This window comes from Scomber japonicus, chromosome 11 (genome assembly GCF_027409825.1).
Source record: "Scomber japonicus isolate fScoJap1 chromosome 11, fScoJap1.pri, whole genome shotgun sequence".
Classification (NCBI taxonomy): Eukaryota; Metazoa; Chordata; class Actinopteri; order Scombriformes; family Scombridae; genus Scomber; species Scomber japonicus.
In genome coordinates, this window is record NC_070588.1 from 8,971,193 (window position 1) to 8,992,666 (window position 21,474).

A 21,474-nucleotide genomic window follows, 5' to 3' on the forward strand; every position below is an offset into this window, starting at 1 on the left:
GAATGTGAATGTGGCAGTGGGTGGACTCCTCGTGTGTATCCAATATACAAGTGTGTTGTATCATTATACCTGAACAAGATTCTTATGGGAATCATTATTTTCCGCCCAACCCTAAAACACAAAAACACAATGAACACCAGAGCCACAATGATAGCTGATATTATTAGCCAGGTTTAGCTTATTAAATACACCAAGTAGGATTTAGATAAGATATTTTAAAACAAAAAGACGTAATTAAGAAGTATATATCAATTACATAGTTTATGCACCGGAGAGGACTAACAACTCCTATCTTATCCTGCTGAGTACTGTCACCATTATTTCACTTATACATTAACTATCAGCTTATTTTCTTGATTAATCAATTCATTTTTTGGTCAATAAATTGTAAATGAAATATCGTAATTCAAATTTTTTTGGATAGCAGACACATTCAAATAGCTACAGTAACTACTTATACAAACCCAAAACTTTTACTATAGTCTAAAACACTATAATATACTGTAAGATACTATAATATACTTTATTTATAATATACTAAATACTATAAAATACTATAATATAAGACACACATTAGCAGCTATATTTTACTATAAGAGAAGGATTGGCAATACATGTTCCGTTGATTGAATAATCACTTAATCAGCTGTTTTCTGCTCTAGTCATAACGCTTTAATGAGCACATTTAATAGATCCCATATAAAGAAAAAGCTGGTTACGTTCTGCGTTAATGCTAAACAAATGAATGTCAGTGATTACATCTCATCACATAAATGCCTAACAGTGTATATTATATCCACACTGACTAAGTACACAATTTGTCAGCACTTAATAATAACACCTGTGGTCATCACTAACCCGAGGAGTACACACAACTGATGTTACGGTAGAAATATGTAAACAAGACCTTGTCGCTGTGTTATTATTAAGTTGGATCACTGCTCCAGATGCACTAAGATCCATCTGCAGTTCGTACAGTGTAAAACAGATGTCACCGAGACAGTAAGCAGACTGACTCTCTGCTGGGTCCAATCTACACCATCAGCGATAGCAGCGTCTATTACAGCTCCGCCTGAATGACTACATTGTTTTTGCATCTGGCCGCCGCTCCTACACAACCCAGGTTCCAAAACAAATGTGGGCTTTGATACCGGATCCAACCCCGTCTCCTTTCTGGTCACGGGCACGGATGGTTGGCTGGATGGAAACCAGCGTTCGTGGTGTATAATGTTCTTTTGTATGACAAGCGAGCACGGCTAAAAGCAGAGGTGTGAGAAACAGATCGAGTGAGCGTGGGTGGCGAGTGTGAAAACAACGCAGGTATTCTCAATATGGATACTTTACTTATAATAACACCATAATAATAATAATGATGTCGTGAACCACTCAATCGTACAGAACATATGCTGCTGGAAGTCTGAGGAGAGTTGAGCCAAAAACACAGGAATATAATCCTACTCAAACATAGCGTACGGTTTATTTGAAGATATTTAAGAAAGCTGATGTTCTCATTATATCACATTAACAGAAAAAGAGTTATAAGCGGGAACTTTCCAAAAGCAACACGAGTGGAGAAAAGTGATTAACGAGGATGAGAAAATGAGAATATAGATATTAGAGGGGAACTGAACTTTGAACAGAAGCCAAATCAATGTGTTCACGTCTTTTTTTCCTACCAATAAAACAAATTACATTACATAGCTGCTTTTGCCCCTTTGGACATGTTCCTTCCTCTATGCCTGGATTCTTATAGTGAGCAAATATCAGTTTAATCCACAGCGCAAAATATATTAAAAAAAAAACATCTCCTACTTTCTTTTAACCTTGTCTGGAGTACTTGGATATTAGGAGAAAACTTCCAAGGGTGAGAAATTGGAAGAACTAGCTGGACAATTGAAACCAAACTTGCTCCGTAATGATAATTTGGGACCCTAAGAAACAAACGGCCATCTGTTACATCTGGATAACGCCAGGCGGGTCAGAGCCCCTCTGGAGCGGCCTTGTAGGGAAATGATTAATTGGAAAATATTTTAAAAAATGATGAAGCAGAGGGCAAGATGATGATTTGTTACTGTTACTTTAATCATTTAAATGGTTGCGTTTGTAGGGCTGTGAGGTCTATGCAGCGTCACTGATCTCTCACTAATGTGGGTCACTGGAGAAGATTTGATTCTATCACAACCTCCACATTACATTACATTACAGTCCAGAGCCGAAGCATAAAATATATAAGCTGAACATTTATCTCCGTGTGCAGTATTTTAAAATGACCTTGCTTTAATTTAAATGTTCTTTTGCAAGTGAGAGATATTACACTTTAAATATTAAAACGTCATATCGATGTAGAAGCATGTGTTTCTGTCACCAAACTCATTTTTTTAATACATTGTAAAATAGTTGTACTCTTGAATATCTGTTTGTCATTATTCTTACCAGACTTCTACTTTTGGAGCTAGTTATGAATGAAGTTATTACTAAAAACCAATAATAATTTAATACAGAGGCAGTTATGTAATATGATAAAGAGTGGATACATTTATATAGTCTTACAGTAACAACCGGCTCTTTGAGGGGAAACCATAATGCTGATGTGGATTTGGGTGGAATTGAGTTTGACACCCCTGTTTTAAAAGCTTACATGTAGCTTTACTGTGTGTTTCCATGTGTTTTGTATTAATGTGTGTGACTTTATATAGTGACTCATAGAACATAATTCAGCCCTTTTTGCAGCAAAATGACACCACAAGACACAACACACACTGACTTTCCACTCCTAGCTGATGGACCAAAGGTGATCCTTCAAAACAGTAGCGCTCTGCTTACACGCACAAGAAAAACACTTTATGCTCATGACATCAATGAAATATGGCTGGCATACTTCCCTGAGGTATAAAGATTAAATCATCTGAGGCAGCCACTTTTGCAGCAAGCAGAAGAAACATAAATAAATAAATAAATAATGATAAGGTGTGTTATTATTCTATACGCCTCTCATCTTCCATCACTCGGTGAAGACCTGACACTATAAACTCATGTAATGTGTCACAGCCATCACTGCACATCTGCAACAATGCCACCGAGACTAATGTAATCACCAATGGCTGCTTTGTGACAGTGCAGAAGTGTTGTTTTTTTTTTTTGTTTTTTTTTTTAAGGCGACAGCTTTAAGGGTTCAAAAGTACCTCGACGATTGTTCAGGGATTGAAAAGCTCTCATTCAGTTTTTTCAGGATTAAAGTGGTGTTCCTCGCAACATTTCATCCACCCTTTAATCCTTTTACACCTTTTCATTTTGTTTTAACAGAAAATCCACAAAAAACACAAACCGAAGCTATCCAAGACTTAAAGTATGAAAAGTATTCTCCACCTGTGGTGCCACAAGCTTGTCAGACGCTGGTGTTTCTGCAGCAGCTCAGCGTACACTCTGGGGCTGGGGGAGTGCTGGCTGGTTGGCTATCTTGCCAATGCCGCACTAAATATTCATTACAATAATGGAGGAGAGGTGGAAGCAGGAGGGCAAGATGCCACGGGTAGTGTTTTCAACCACACAAGGGCTACGGGAATGTTGCTGCCATAAACACACACGCACAAACGCACACAGTGAATGGGGCATCTGCTAAAAATTCAGCATTACAAATAATGGAAATTAACAGCAGGTTTGGCGCGCTTGTTTGCATGCAAAAGCCATTTTGCAGTTTGACGATGCAAGCAAACAAATATGTGGTTACATCACCAAAAGCAAAATATGTGTTGTGTGTGTGTGTGTGTGTGTGATAGGGGCTGATACAGAAGCTAATGCTGCTCATGCTGTCTGTGGTTTAAGAGTATCTGCTCCCTACAGGGGGAGGATGAAGGAGGCAAGTTTCAAACAGACAGAACTGACAACTATGTTTTAGGACTTTTCACTTTTTTCTCCACCTTTACCCTAAGAGAGGAAAAAAAAGACCCTTCTGTTGGCAGCGTGGTGCCATCACCTGAGCGCAGCTGGGCATAGACCCCATGTAGCGACAGGCGCTGGTCAGAATCTTCTCAAGGCGGTCCTCCTCCTCTACTTGACAGTCCCACCGCCCTCCCCCCTTCTAGCACTCAGCAGGAAAATGGAGAGTATTTAAATGGAGTGCAAGGAGGGCAGTAAACGTCTTCTTTTGTCTATAACACCACCTGTGTCTCAGCTAAAGCCCCCTACCCAAAAAGACTCCATTAAAACGAACACTGAAATAGAAAAATAAGACTCTAAACTCCATAAAGTGGGGGAACTTGTGTCAAAGTTGATGCAACAAAGGCAAAGACACCTTAACTTTTCCAAAAACTCTAGATCCCACAATTTCCATAATGCAACTCACTAGTATTTTCCTTATATCCCCCCCGACCAACACCCCCACGTCTTCCAAACTATAAAATCACAGCTAGTATCGAAGGCTTAATATTTTCCAATCTCCAGCCTGAGTTGAGATACCGTCAATGATATCACTATGATGTCACCGGGATTATTTTCTCAGACTTTTTTTTTAAAGCTCTTCCAGATCCACAGAAGACAATATAAAAAACTGTTGTGTCGGACTGAGTAATGCTCCCAATAGTGAGTAAACTGATTGTCGTGTGTAAAATTGGTGGAGCGGCACTTAAAACCATCTCAAGTAATTCCTTGAGTGAATGAGTCACCGTCACATGAAAGGACTTGGGACAAAAGGGACATGGGTACATACTGTAAGTACATAAATGGATTCCCATGCCATATAATTAATCATCCCTACACAGCAGAGAAAAAAGGTTTTGGGATTCAAGAGAATAACAAGCAAAGAGAGACAAAAAAAGGGACGGAGGAAGAGCCCAGGATCCCCTGATATTCAAGCCAGTCTAAAAATAGCCATGCTGGAGCAGAGATATGAAATGTACTCCTCAGAGACCTCAAAGAACAAAGAGGTAAAAAAAAAAGGATAAAAAAAAAACTGAACGCTTTGTAAAGCTGAACAGCAGGGGTGATGTGGCACTGGCATCAGATCCGTGTGTAAGTCACACCGCTGTTTGTGAACTCTGGCTCGCTCTGAACATGAACCCTCTTCATTTCTGAATGATCGGTAACGTTACCCCTCAATTGGCTATCAGTCGCTGGAGTAACTCCAGGTTTGAAAGAGTGGTGTAGTCAGCACACGTCAGCTTAGGTGTAACGCTTGTCTCGCATGAGCAATATCAATAGCTTTCTGTTGAAGTAATTAGATTCTGCTGATCAAAGAGCACATCCAGGAAAGGGTTGTCCTGCTGCCAAATGGGGATAGAACAAACAAAAAAACAAAAAAGAAAAGCAACAACCAACCCTCGTAGCTGTCCCTTTTTTTTGGTATAATTTTACGTCAATCCACACAACCTGTTTGAAATGTTGATCATCTAGAAATCCCACTGTTCCACTTGTACGTGACACTGTGTTTGAGAGCCAGATAAACGTTAGAAATGTGACAGTTCTGAACTCACCGTTCCACCGAGTAGTCGAGGGGAAAACTGGCTTTTTTTTTACACTTCTTCGCAGTCCACGAACGCCACACAAACGCACACACCTCGCCTGCAAGAAATAAAACAGTAGATCATTAATATAAGTGGGATGTATTCTGGGTATACAATATAACGTCACTGTGTTCATATCTGAGTTGATTGCATTTATTCATTCATTCATTCATATATCGGCCATTCTAGCAAATTGGTGCAAACTGCTGCTCCCCTAACGAAAAAAATCATTTAAGTACAGTATATAAATCTTAGATGTTTACTAAGATCCTGCTTATATGTATTGCACATAGAGATAGCAGTAAGCTTAACATGTGGCTGTCCCCAACACTGACCCCAAAATTTAAATGGATGAAAATGATACTGACTTCATTTCTGCCTATTTTTCCATTGTTGTTTCTCATGAAATGATTATCTATAAATATTCCCTTTATATAAAAAGTGTTTTGGGGGGAGTGAAACACCCTTATATTTAACTGTAGTGTTGAAATAAGGTTGCGTGACATGCACATGATGTGTATGATTTCTTAAAAGGAGATGACATGTGACTCTTTTTGAGGACATTCCTCACAGATTCAACCCGAAGCAGCGACGAAAACATGAAGAAACGCGGCCCAGAATGTGTGCAGGCTGTCGGTAAGACATCCCCGATCAAAATGGCATTAGAAGAAAACCGCCGGCTAACAACCTCCTGACCCTGCCTCTCACAGCTTGACTCTAACCAGCACCAACCACAGCAATACCACAACACAACGGCGCTTAAAACACAGAAGCAGTAAGCAGCCAAGACATCCTCAGAGGCATGGGGAAAAGGAAGCAGATGCTGTCCTATTGTCCAATCACATTAGCGGCTGTGAGTCAACACAAGGCACAAGGTCAGATGGATATCTCGAAAACAAAACAAAAAAAAGAAAAAAAGAAGAAAAATAGAGATGCTTTATTGCTGACTGAGTGTCAAGCTTCTAAACAAATTAAAATCATGGTTACTCTTCGCAACCGCTCTGCCCTTCAACTGTGACAAAACACACAAAAGAGCAAAAAAAAAAAAAAAAAGAAATGTTCAGGCATTATAAGAGTTGCATCAGTGGCATATTTAAAGCTGACATCAGGAAACCTTCATGGACTATGTGCCAGTATGATCATATACAGTCAGGGTGCAAAATTTACTTTTTTTGATAAATGACTAGTGAATGTTCAAATTTGACCAGCATTTGGCTGATAACTGACGCTCATTTTATAACCTGTGTAGCCAAAAAACACACAATCTTTCAAAAACAAACTAATTTCTTGAATATTATTTGACTTCTAGTGTACACTCTGACAGATTGGTGACTTGGCTGGTCCCTTTAAAAAAAAGGCTGGTGGGGTGGAGCACTGCAGACCATATGGTATCTGCTTGGGCATATGGACAACTTGGTAGGAAAAAAGACACTACTGTATGTCCACAGCATCTTCTAACCCTCTACGTGTGTGTGTGTGTGTGTGTGTGTGTGTGTGTGTGTGTGTGTGTGTGTGTGTCTCCATCATCTGTATTCAAGACATCCACCGAGGTAGTATACACCTCTAAGAGTCACCTTCCTCAAAGTTAGCCTCAATTTGCATACTTTTTCATACGTGTGCCATGTGTATGTGCTTTTCCATGTGCAAAAATGACTAATTAGTCATAGCATAGCGGATACTGTAAGACTATGCAAATATCATAGGTCGAAACATAACACACATTTCTCAAAAATCTGCATATTGTCAAGAGTTTATAGGCAACAAGCTCCATGTTATACCAACTGAATATGAGCCAAAAATCAAACACACTATCCCACTAAAACTGAAAATCCTCACTTGCACTCTTCAAGTTTACACTAATATAACTAAGCTGTAGCTGGCCCACAAGTCCCAGCATTGATGTAATATAGATAAAACTGACTTTTTAATATACGGCCTTGGAGGAACTCAGTGGATCCAAATCATGAATAAATGTGGATTGTCCTTGATTCAGTCGTCTTATATTTATTAGCCCCACACAGCATGAAGCAACTTCTTTTTTTTTTTGTTAAGAATAATTGTTGAGTTTTCTGGTTGGATGTGAGCTTAAAGCAGCATCTCTGTATAAACAAAAGAAGCGAGCGCTGAAACCAGAGCATCCACAGGAGCTTTTGGCTGGTTTATGTTAATACAGTGAAAGATTTGTGACACAAGTAAGCTGTGAGTTGCTATGACTCATCTTTTGTTTTCTCCCTAGGAGGCTTCGCTTGTACTTAAAAAAAAAAAAGAAAAAAGAAGCTGCCTGGTGTCTAGGGCAAGAGTGTGCGTTACTGCTAATTTAGCAGTAGTGAATACATCAATTTGAGTCTAAGCACATTCAACTAGCTCTATGATCTGCTCTGGGGATTCAGTCTCGTCGACTCCACACTTGTAACAAAAGTGGGATCATATTATAATACTGCATTAGACAGCTCTATTTTGCTGAAATGGATGGGGATAACCTGTGTCCCAGAAATGAACCTTGCCTGGCTCCTAGCACTGGCGAAGAATCAGCATTATGTGGTTTATCCTGACAGTCATTTTCACTGAGATCCTAAGACTGTTACAAAATCCACAGCAGCTGCAAATCTTATTGAACGCAGCTCCTGATTCAGTGTTTTTTTTTTCTGCACAGACTCTGCATTCTTAGTAACTAACGCCGCAGTTCTACGCGAGCGGCCCGACAACGGTGGCAGATGTCAATTGTGATAAATTAAAGACAACAACCGGAAAACGATTTAATGTCAATGAATCAGGGACAAAATGCTTAGGAGGCCGATTCCTCACTGAGCTTTGCACGTCGTGTATCTTCTTCATCGGTGAAACCTGAAGACAAAACAGTTTTCGAATGCAAACTGCTGCTTAATGAAGCTTGACCAAAGCAAATTAACATTTCCAACTCTGTGCAATTAACCATGTTTTTCAAAGAGTAAGGAAAAAGTTCACTCGCATTTATGACTTCACATTTCCAAAAAGGCTAAAATCCAAAACGGTGTTCGATGATGGCGTTCCTTCCTCTCAGTTGCTTAAAGAAAACAAGTTCTCAGTTCAGACTAAAGTTGAATGGGACAAGCCTTCCTTATCCCATTTATGTAAGGCTATAAAGCAACAATCTGGATAAGATAACATCTTATTGAAAGCATATTATTTAACGTTGCATACTGACAGAAATGTATGCAAAAATCCAATGTTACACTCTTCTATCTGACACTGCTGTATAATTTGGTGAAGGAAGGCTTACACTATTTCAGTCATCCCTAAAGTATTATCTTTATCTCATTCTAATATATCCAGTAATGTTCTTCTTTTTTTTTAAAGTAAAAAAGTATTTTAATCCTTTTTAACAAAGTTGCAGTGAATCATAGAAATAAGAACCTCAAGAGTATTAGTTAGGCCTTTCTTTATGTTTAAATCATGATGATAAAACTAAAAAAAATCTCCAAAGATGATTCAGAGAGAGACAATCTGTCACAATTTTTCTGTGACCATAAATATATATATATATATATATATATTTTGGGAAGTGTGTCCCAGGCAGATCCACTTTATAAGGGTTGAGGGTTTATTTGAGGTGTTTCTAATCTAATGGATCAGTTTTTGGCTTTTGGCTCTAGTTCTTTGTTTATGGTATCTCGTTGCATTCTGGGTAGAGGAGCAGTCACCTTGAAAAAAAACAAAATCTCTTTGCTAGCAGACAGTGTTACTGAGCTAGCAAGTGAATCACGGAGTGCTCGGGTGAACAAACAGCAGCCTTTGGTTACAATTAATGATGAATGACAAGGGTATAAGTTGGCGAGTGTAATCATGCTTTAATTTTACATAACCTCTCTCAGTGACCTCTCAGTGCCGCTGACAGTTATCATTGACTGATCAGAGTCATCGCTGAGTGTTTCTTTGCTTTGTTATTTCACCATTCCAGATGTTCCTGCCTTCAAATCTCAAACTTACTACTGAATTTAACTCTCGTGCTTCAATCAATCCATAAACAACAACTGCTGCTGATGCGCCGTAATTACCGACCGCGCCTTCAAATTTCTCTTTGAAAACAACGACACGTTTCATCAGGTGAAACCGACAGGCCAGATGATGCCATGACGGTGATCGATGACTGCAACAAGAACTTCAGCATCATTATGCAGATGGTGTGACAGCTGATGGCTTTTGAGCTTGTTGGCTGCCAAAAGGCTTTCACTTTTGCAAACTGAAATTAGGGATTAGGATCAAAGTCACACATACTAAGGGGGGGAGGAAGCTGTTGAGGGAGAAGGGAACGTCTCTCCCTCTCACTTACTCCCAATTTTTACTGCAGAGGTATCTTTGGGGAATTAACATCTAGTCTAGTCCAATGGAGCTGCTCAGCTGCCAATCGCAGCAGGCTATAAATATGATTTGCTGTGTGAATGTGAAGACAAGCATGCATGTTCAGCAAACCTTCGGCGGGTTGATAAATCTTAGTGAAAAATGCATCAGGATAAACCCCTCCGTCCCATGAATAAAGGCATGTGATCAAAGCTGCCCTGTTAATGTCAAAATGTGACACGAGTGCAATGCTGGTGCAACACTGAATGAAGTCAGAGTCATATCCAAATACAAAAAAAAAAAAAAAAAAAAAGCTTTGAACAACAAAGCACCACAGCAAAGTAAATGAGGGATTAAAAACTTGGATGTATGTGGGTTTTTTATTTTTTATTATTTCAATCACATTTTCTTCTCTGTGTGTTTTAGTATCAAATGTCTGAATCCAATATGTATCAGCTTATTTCTCCTTCTTCAGCTGTTAGAGCCAGAACAGATGTTTTGCTTTTGTGGTTGTGTAAATATGTAATTTGATTTAGTTATATTGTTTTCATGCAGACAAAATGTGGTTTGAATTATTTTCTAACGTTTTTTATTGAATGACACAGGGGATAGGTAGCACCATGTGTGCTGTCAGCTCGCTGTTAGACTGCCTCTTTAATACAGGTGCGTGTGTGGTAAGCACGAGAGCAAACAGCAGGGGATATTTAGTTTTTGAAAGGCTAAATACTAAAAAATATGAATTGAAACACAATATTTAGTTAGATTGTCACGGGAGTCGGAAATAATCCTACGGTAGACTTGTCACAAAAACTACTTTTGTTGGTGATGATATATTGTCTCAGAAATAATCACGATAAACAACATCATTGTCATTTGAAGATCATTTTATACCACTGATATAATGATATTATAATAGCATAATAGGGATTGGAGAGTCGGCTCCTGGGAAAGATTTATTTACCTTTAATTCCCTAATGAATACATGAATAGCCTCTTAGCTGCTAATGTGAAGTGTGCCAATATTTAGGTTAAAAAATGATCAAAATGATGTCCATGTATCACAGGATAAACCTTTATATAGACGTGATGATGTCAACAATTAAGTTACTGTACAATAAGTTGATAATTATTGTGACAGGCCTATCTGACAGAGCCACAGCTGGAATCTAATTCTGCAATAGTAAAAAAAAAAACTCAATTGATTTGTTTAGTTGAGAGGGATTGAGCTTCCTCCAAAAAAAGTTTGTTGGATTAGATGAAGTGCTGATGGAGGGAAAAGTAAGCGGTAGCATCATGAATTCAAATGGAAGTGGATTCTGTGAGTTAATGTATGCAAATGAAACATGGAAATGCAAAAGTGATCTGTGGATTTTGATCCTTATTTAGAACATTATAACGCCTTCAACTTTTGAACTTTTCAAAACGGAGGAAGAAACTCCTCCTGCTGACGCTGCAGCAGACGTTGCTGCAGAGGCACATTTGGGAAACTGGGAGCGTGCACGTGCTAAAAAAGAATGAATTAAAATCATTGATGGATGACAAAGACGCTGAGAAATGTGATGGACCGAGCTAAATCATTCAAATTTACTCTAATTGATTTCAAGGATACACATGATTTAGTCCATATGTTACCATCCTCTAAGGAGAGAGGATATGATCGTGTGACACAGTACGAGCCGAAGATAATGCATCTTACACTTTATAAAAGATGTGAAAATGTGGATAAAAGCACATGGAGTGGATACACAATCACTTCTAAGAGCAGAAGGGTAGTGTTTCTGTGACATCCGAGAGGTTCAACAAATCCAAAAGGTTCTTTAAGGACAACGTCATCATCTGCCTCCTCTGCATGTCTGAGGGCGGCAACAGAACGAGCAGCAGCGTCAAAAGAGAAACACCAACTGGAGACGGAAGAAGCTCAACTAAAAAAAGCTCAATTGAAAGCAAAACAGGGGAGGAAAAATGAACTGGAAACAGATATTGTAATTATAAATGTTAAATTAAAAGATGGCTTGGACATAGAAAACTACAGAAGAAGAAGATCAACCTGCACCCTTTCCTTTCTACCCCCCCCCCCACCCTCCACCCCTCTTACCCATCTGCTTTTCTTGCTTATTCCAAAAACATCTTTTGACACCTCTGTTGACAGCTCTGTGCATCCTGCCAATGCACAACGCAGCACAGGAAACATTTCAGACCTCGACAAGGATCCACAGGAGACTCGGTTTCAGCTCGTCTTGAACTGAATGCAAGGCAGCAACAATATTTAAGACCACCAGTCAACAGAAGAGCTGACCTTTAATTTTTGGGAGCATTAACATGGTAGCGTGTAACGTGCACAGTCACACAGCAGGAGAAGTAATGCAATAAGGCAAAGCAGTTCAAATTATTTACTACACTGCTCGATTAGGAGGCGAAAATTACCAAAAGGTTTCTTTTTTTTTTCCAACGACTAATCAAAAACCACATTCCATTTTTAAAATAGCTAAATTTGGCCTGATTTAATCACTTTTTGGTTAAAGGTTTTATACACACACTCTGCCAGCAATTCAACCAATTACTGTAATTCTCTCAGGGAGGACTGATTTGTTTAGCGTCCAAAAAAACAGAAGCGAGGTAACTGAATTGGATACTATTGGAAACTGAACTTTGGATTTTTCTGAAAAAATGTGCAGCCACCTTATTTGACCATCAACCAAACAAACGCCCTCTTTGAATTTCTCCCTCCACACTGCTGCCACAGTCCTATTAAAATACTGTCAACAACAATAATAACACATCAATTTACACACAGTGGTACGCCTCATTTTTAAAGAGAAACTCTTGACATTTTTATACAAAAGGCTAAATGTTGGTTGCCAGAGGGGAACACAGAGACCACATCAATAATTGTCACCCAATCAAGAGAAATTATGTCTGAGAGCCACTTTGCATAACTCGGAGTGACACGGGCTACAAATACTGCACAGAAAAATGCACAGACACACCATCGGTCTGATTAACCCCCCGGCTCTAGTACACAGTATAGATTATGAGTCACAACTACTCATTAGAAAGGAGAATAAACAGAGCAGCTGCATTAAAAGAGGTCACTCTCGTGTGACTGACTCCATCACATGCGTTGCAACCCCTGTGGTGTCACCGTGGGCAGAAACTGGGTCCGTGTGTGTGTGTGTGTATATTACCATTAACGGCATCCACAAGACGTATGTATTTTGCTTTAATCCAGAGTCTTAAACTTTTTAAGAAGTAGCTAGAGATCATTAACTAACCAGGGACTGGAGTTGCAGGACATCAGTATTTCAACAAGTGTAAGTGGTACTATGTTAACTTGCATTGTGTCTATCAAATAAAATAAAATAGTCATCATGGATGCACTGTTTTTGTTTTTTACCCCTCTGTGCTCAGTGCAAAGTCTGCAGTCTCAAGGATTTTAATGTGTCTGAGCAGTGACCGTGTGCTAAACTATAGGCAATACACACACACACACACACACACACACAGAGAGACACACACACAACTCCACACAGATAAATAATTGAGAGAGCTGTGCTTTATCACTGTGTCACAGGTCAATTAAGAGATAAAAAAGTTGTTTCAAAGTGTGTGGTTGTGTTAAAATCATCACATTTAAAAGCACAGAGTTGTTAAAAGTCACACCCACAAGCTGGTCCAGGGTCTCAAAAGGCACAAAATGCGTCATCCAGCTACTAAAGTTTTAGTTTTTCTTGGCGACACTGATACATTTAGCAAATATAGAATCATAAACATTATTAATTTGTATATGACTCAAAGCTGTGAGAATTACACAGGTCGCCGGTTTGCACGTGTAAACTGACACTGAAACTAGCACATTGAACTACTTTGTGACTCAAAGTGAACAAGTTCCTGTTTAGCCTAGCGTTCGCCTAACAAATGCAGCAGATGGGTTCAGTTAGCCGACATCCTCCGCGGCCTGGAGGGGTTCAGCGCTCGCTCTTCCTGCACCGGTGCCACATGTAAACACAGATAGACAAGTTCCTGACCTGAATCCAATATAAAACACACCAAATCAGGGGTTTTCATTTTGGCTCAATCTATTCAACGAAAGGTAACAACATAACTGAGGATGTTCTGTATATGAAGCTCCATCTGTTAGTCTTGTCCATTAGAGTCTACTTATTTGGACACATCTCAGGCAGAGTCATCACTTTTTCCAGATGACACAGCCCTCCGGAGTGTACATTACTCATGTCACTATGACGACCCGTCAAACTGTATTCATGATGTTGTGTGACAGCTTTGGACTGCATACGTACACACAAAGATGTTTGCTGACTGGAGTTTGTGCTGAACAGGTGAGCTAACCTCAGAAATAAATACAAAAAAGATGTTTTCTTCCGGGGGATCTGTTTAATTCAATAGTCAGGAAGATATGAAGAAAAAAAAAAAGCAGGAGGAAAAGTGTAATGTAAGCAGTGAGGGTGCAGAGTTGTGTGCAGTAGACTGTGAGTAATAATGCTTTCTTAATACATTCAAGCTGTAAAACTAATAACACATCTCTCCCCGCTTTTTCTTTACCTTCTATTCTTTTTGTTCTTTTTCCCGCGTAGAACATCAAGCGACTATATTTGCACACTGTATGTAATTCAAACTCAGTAACAACTAATGTTTAAGAAGCTGTGCATAAGAAATAATGATGTACATGCAGAATGAAGGTACTCTGACTCTGACTCATCTGTGACTCACATCCACTTCAATGAGGTAGGAATTAGTATTAATGTCCAAAATAACAGATGCACAGTGGTTACTATTACTGTCAATGGCTTTTCTAAATGCTTAACTTTGGGAGGCTGCCAAATGCAGAGTGTACCCGTTGGGATTGACTTGTACTAAAGTTAAAAGGTCAGCACAAATGTCAAAATGGGGGGCATAGTTTGAGGGGATGCTTTTTTTTTTCTATGTGCCAACACCAAGTCTAAATGCCTTCTTTTTTTGGGGGGGTGATTGAACTAAAAATGAATGAATTTGTGTATTTGCTTTTTCCATAATGCCAGCTAGTCCACAAGGCAGGTATAAGATACAGATTTGGAAAATGTCAGGGAATGAATAAAGCTAATAGAGGCATATCATAATATAATGGCAATCCTGTGCCCAGCTGGACAATCCCAACCACAATCCCAACATACTCTTTAGTGGAGAAACTGACCAATAATGGCTCAGGCTGGCTTACTTTGACCAAATGATAGCGCCAAAAGTATCACAAAGTTTTTATAATGCATCCTGAGAGGAACATGAATGTCTGCACCAAATTTCATGCCAATCTATCTTATAGTCAAGATTCATTCATTTCAATAAAAAGCAATTGGAGGAAAAGTCAGGTATTCATCCTCTGGGGATCATGAATGTCTGTATTAAAGTTCATAGCGATCCATCCAACAGTAGTGGAGATATTTCAGTAGGGCTGTTTGATTTAATGATATGTGATGATAGAAAAACGTCAATCATTTCATATTATGGTCAATTGTTTACTTTGTTGAGTCACAAATCACACTCTTTACAACAATATTTGTCCTCATTTGGACGACTTCCACGCGGCTCGAATGCAAGCAGGAAATGTGCATGAAGACAGCACAAATAAACATGAAGAAGATTGAATGTGAAACACAGAACGGGGTCATTCTGAACAGTAGGAGGACTCCGAACAGCCAAGACAAAAAAAAAAAAAACTGAAAAGTTGCACAAAAGTTCTAAATACAAGGGAAAAAAAGATAAAATATGAGACTGTGCCTTTTTATTTGCGGAGTACATAATTCAAAACGTACTCAGCAAAGTGAAACTATGTGGTCAATCTATATAAACTATTCAGTGTTTCTCATTAATTATATAGAATGTATTGGCCCGCCATAGTCTTATTTGTGCCACCACTGTTTCATAGTGAGCCAAACAAGTCTGTAATAAACCACAAAATAGTTTAGAGTACACATTTATTATGTTTTATAGATAGTTTATAGTTAGTAGATATAGATAGGTTTTATTTTGCTCTCAGAATGCACCAGAGTGTGATTTAAAAATGTGCCTCCGGACCGCTTTAGAGGGTCAGACTGAGGTCAGACCATCATAGTCTCTCAATATTCTGTGGGAAACACTGCTATTATTGAATTTATAGAAAAAAAAATGCTATATAGTGGTATGAATCGTTATCTGATATGAACTGAATTATCTGGATATGAGATTTTGGTCATATTGCACAGTCCTATATTTCAGCATAGGAGCAAAGTGGTTGACTGACTAACCGATCAATAACAGATCAACACTGCCGTCCCTAGAGCCAGGCTAGCAGCTCAGGGGACATACATAAAAAACCTCTTAGATTTGTCACAATAAACAGCGAAGAGGAAGAAGTGTCGGCCTTCACCTGATTTCACTAGACAAAATCGGATTGTGGTTATTCCGATTATGACATATTTGACATTGAGAGCAAATTTCATCATCTGCATGCGAAACGTAGAGCTGTATAAGTGGGTCGTGCATATAGTGCCAACTGAACATATGGAAACCAGTAAAGGAGAGGGAGCAGGAAGCTAAGCTGTGGCCTGGCAGCTGTGACGTGCGTCTGGGAGACTTGACTATTTTCAAACCGCTTTCATTTACAACGTAGCCCCACCCTTGCCTTTTTGCTTGCCAACCGCTCTGGCTACCACTTAATGACACACTCTATATCTTGACTAGGGTCCCACAACCCGGGTCGACAACAGACCCTTTGTAACGTATATAAAAGCTTTAGCATGATTTCACAAACTGGGCAGCTACAGAGAGCGTATGCCAGAAAGTGTCAGGAGACAAAATGGAAAAAGCCCGAGCGTTTTGCAAGTGACAAGGTGGGATTATAACCTGTGCATGTAGGCCACCCATGAGGCAACGCCAAAGGCAAGACCACAGTTAGTAATGAATAATGCAGGGACACATCTACAAAAATAAACGTGTAAGTGCACTGTGAAAAAGGTGGGGGAAGACAAGGAAGGGGGGGGGTGAAACAGAAACTAAATAACAGGAAAGGAACCACCAGCAACAGCTACAGTACACATGGGGAAGGAAGGGGGGGGGGGGCTGATAAGATTGATGTAGACTTAATGAGATATTTAAGCCCCAAGATATTTTGCATGTGTGCATGTCCAAGCTCAGACCCTAATTCCCTAAAAGCAAGTGTAATGCAGCAGGGTTTTCCTGAGCCATCAGTTTTATTTTATTTTTTCCCCCCTCTCTCTCTCTCTCTCTCTTTCTCTCTCTCCTCTCTTCTTTCTTCCTTTCTCATTCATTTGATGTGCTTCTTCCTAATCCTCCCTGGGCTGTCGACCTCACAGAGACAGAGGACACACTCAACCATTCAGCCATAGCTACTCATTCACATAGCAGAGAAAGCTTTCCTTGTTCAGTGTGGGTAAGTGTTTGGACCTCTGTGTATGTGTGTGTTTCTCTGTGTGTGTGTGTGTGTGTGTGTGTGTGTATTTTCAACAGTATAATTTGCAGCATCATATCAGAGTCGCCAGCTGCTGAAGTAAGATTTTTCGACATCCAATACATGTCGGTGCTGAATTACAATCCTGAAACTGAGTGCGGTACTCTAACTCAGCTTTATTTTGCTACCCATGAATGAGAACTCTGTGATTCAGCGTCGAGTGCTGATGATTCAATAATTTAAAGGGGAACGCCGCACATTTTTTTCAGAGCAAAATGTGTTTCCATCAACTGCCAGGAGCAGCTGGAGCAGGTCAGATGACTTCCTACCTCGGATGTGTATGTGGCGCGCTCCGGGTTTTTTTTTCAATGCAGTACAAAAGTCAGTGTGCAAACTGAGAGCTTATTTTAGGGTGTCTCTTATCTAGGGAGCTGAATAACTCCTTTTCCAAATATGTCTCAGTAAGTTCTACCAATATTTCTGTTTTCCCAATATTTCACTGTTTTACTGTTCTGACACAAACATTTATCTCTGCCATCATGAGACACGTTTATTTTTAGGTTGTTTACCCCAAATTTTCCACCGTTCAGCATCTGAACTGAGAAATCTGTGAAAACATGCCCCCCCCCCCTTTTTGCCTGAAACCTGAGCATTTTGTTATTCTCATTTTTTTTGTTTGTTGTCATATCCGTGGTTGATGTACCATATGTGCACTGGTTTTTCGGCCACTACCGTGAAATGTAGCTGAAAGCAGAGAGAAACTGGTGGTTGTTCCTGAAACTGAATAAGCCATTTTTTTTCTTTTTTTAATAAGTCATAATTATTTGAAGTCATCTGGATGGAGACACTCAAAGCTTCCAAGTTTGTCTTCTTTTTTTAGGGTTCATGTCAAAATAGCATCCACCTGTGATCTGACACAGCCTGGCTGGTTATTCAGGCTCTGCATATGATTCAAAATTCTTGCCCATAATTGAGAATTTAGTGAAACAGAGTGGATATTATATGTAAGATAAGGAAGCACAAAACAAGCGGTTCACAGACCAGAATGTCAAAGACCAGCAGGGAAACTCCAGATACAAAAAGGTCAATCAGCAATGCTTCTGTCCTTTGATTGAAACACTTCACACAAACTGCTACAAATAGCTTTTAAAAGTATTAAAAAAAAAAGAAATCTGCTTCATTTAATGGCTCTATGGGGTAATAATTGCACGAAAGGCTGCAGAGAAAGAGCACACACACGCTATGAGAATACTTTAAACCCTCCTATTATGACCCCAGGCTTTTGTAAATCCCAACATGTGATGATAAAATGCATTATTCCTCCAAGTGCTTTTTCAAAGTCCAGTCAGCCGTGTCTGAGCTACCACTTGTGACACATGGACAAACAATGGAGAATACCCCGGGGCCAATTGGCGTAATTGTGAAAATGCCAGGATTGACTGGGAGAAAATAGCCATTATTACCCAGAGGTTTAATTAAAAGATGATCGATGGGATAACCACTGTCAAAACAAAAACAAATGCAAACTGTTTTGTTCCATCAAAAACTTTTTTGTGACATGATTACAACTGGAAGACCAGAGAGAGAGAGAGAGATGTGCAGAATGGGGCAGGAATATAAAACAGGCAAGGAGAAGAGAGGCAAGTGAAACCGCAAGTGACTAAGCCCTCAGAGGAAAAAACGCACCACTGCAGCACCAACAAGCACTACTTGTCATTTATGTCCAGAAACCATAACTGAGGCATATTTCACAGCTGTGGTGGTTATGACACAGGGACCACTATTCAATTGAAATTACAATCCAACATATGTAGTGCCCTGAGTGTAAAACTCATCCTGTAAATGATAATTAAATCAATTAATATCAATTTGTGAAATGCATTGAATACTCTCAGCCACACATATACAAACTTTAATTTATACCTCAAAGCAACGTCTACCCTCAGCTCCATGATAGTGCCTGTGTAACACCAACAGTATCCATAAACTGTGGCTATTTAAATTAGCTTAGAGTGATTCATAAACCACGTCTATAGGCAACGTCTGGGTAAATGAGAGTCTCCGAGGACGTTTTAAATGAAGCTACACTTCACTGTCTATTGTTTCTTGTTGTTGAGTAATTAAGAGTAATGTACCAGTCCAGGTTAAGTGAAGCGGAGTGGCATTTTTCCAACACATAAAAGACAAAGAAGTTATTAGATGAATGCTTGTAACATAAATGAATGCTATCAAATTACAAGACTCATTTGAAGTGCTTCCCAATGCAGGCAATGCAATCCTTTTAGTCTCTGATAGCCATTAACCATCTATAGTACGTTGAGACAAATTATGTTCATTCATTGTGTTCGTCAGTATTAATTATGGGGTTTTATGTTGGTGAAATGACAAAAAAGCTGCTAAAAATACTGTGTTTGGGTTGGTATACAGTACACAGGCGTTGTTGGTACATCCATGTGTAATACTGCAAATATGAGAGGAGGGAATGAAAATATACATAAAGCCACATAACCAGATTTATCATTGAATATAACATCCATGTTCAAACCACTGCAGCAAAGACAAATGTGCCTCTGTGATTTAACATCTGGGGGAGAGGAGGGGGAGCAGGTGTGATATTTGCCACTCTGTTGAAGACTGCTTTAACGGGCGGGCACACACACACACACACACACATACATACATACATACATACACACACAAACACACAAACACAGAGACAAGTCAAAGAGGGCAAACAAGAGAATTAGACAGCACTGGCATTTATTTGTTATCTTCAACTATTCAGTGAAATGACAATGTAAACCACTTCAATGACCAAAACACAGAACTCTGTGCTGCTAATTAAGGGATGTGAATACAGTGAAGGAGAACCAGGGCAGAAAATTACAACAGCTAGAAATGCAAAGCAGCATTTTATTTTTTTTCCAGTCAATCTCACTTTTGTCCCTCAGCTGCCTTCCACTTGAGTTTATTTTATAACATTTATGCCGTGCAGAAGGACTGATTAATTGCATAATGACTGGAGCAGCACAGTCTAATTGGTGCATGTCAGATAACTATTTTATTGTTATGAATCTTTTCAAACTATAGGCACAAAAGCATATTTCTCAGGTTTTTTTGAGGTTTTTTTCAGCCATGTGCAGACAGTGCATTGCAGTGGTACAATGAAGCCTCGTGAGTCCTTTTTTTCTCCCTGACAAGCTCTTCATTTCACAGCAGAAGTTATGTGAGTCTTTCCCTTACATCCTCGTACATTTGACAAGGACTTGCTCTGAGGATACAGCAGAGCCCTAATTAACTAGTGCGTCATATGCCACAGTTTTAGGGTGTTTTCAAACTTGCGCTTTTTAGTCAGGTTGAATCGGAGCGTCGTTCCTTTTCCCTGCACTGCTGCAATTCATTTAAGCAGAACTGAACACAACAATGGTACTCGGGGGTGCGTTAGATCTGGTCCCAAGTATCTCTGGAAGGGTTCGTTTGTGGGTGGAGATCCGGATCCGACCTCAAACTAACCCGACTACTTGACGTGCTGTACAAGTTTGAGCTAAACGAGCTCCCGTAATCAGGTGTGCTTTGCATGCTGGGATGTGGTAAGGCCAAATCAAACGTTTCTAGCAGCTGGTTGGATAAAGAACTGAGGTCCAACCTGAACTAGTTTAACAAAGTCCTTCGGGAAGATAATAATAATACACTTTATTTCTATAGCACATTTCCAATATACACCATTTAAGCAACGTAAAATGAACAGAAGATCATAAAAACACAATGAAAACAATGATCAAGCATAGATAGATAGAACAAATATAAAAATAACACATTCAACAATTAAAAGAGCATCTTCCTGTGTTTTAGCTCCCACCCCAGACACCTACCAAGCTATGGGCCATGAGTAAACATTCCTGTGGGTTGTAGTGATTTTAGTTCACTTGGATATTTCTTTGTGTGAAAAGAAACTGGACAGAAAGAGAAAACACACCAACTTTACCGACTTCTTAATACCTTCAGACCAGAGCAAACTATACGTTTAAAAAGTCCTGTTAAAAAGTCAGGACGTGAGGAAAAAGACTTGCTATGCTTTGTCTTTGTCCTTTAAATCAATGGGAGCGATGCCACTTTCTTCTAATGTAACTGTGTTTTCTTAAAAGTTGCCTCAAGGGCGAACAACTTATGCCAGTCTCATGACCGGAGATTCTCAGCCAAACCTTTCTGATTCATTGGCTG

At 39.4% G+C, this 21,474-nt stretch overlaps 1 protein-coding gene across 2 annotated transcripts in view; it reads right to left on the reverse strand.

Moving 5' to 3' along the window:
• Positions 1 to 21,474, reverse strand: part of adarb1b (adenosine deaminase RNA specific B1b) — a 118,534-nt gene that overhangs the window by 70,461 nt on the left and 26,599 nt on the right. Inside the window, exon 2 of one of the 2 annotated variants that reach the window (XM_053329009.1) lies at positions 5,469 to 5,556. The exons of the other annotated variant lie outside the window; for it this stretch is intronic. The gene's annotated coding sequence lies outside the window, so the exon portion shown is untranslated. The remainder of the gene's footprint in view (positions 1 to 5,468; positions 5,557 to 21,474) is intronic. 2 annotated transcript variants of the gene reach the window in all.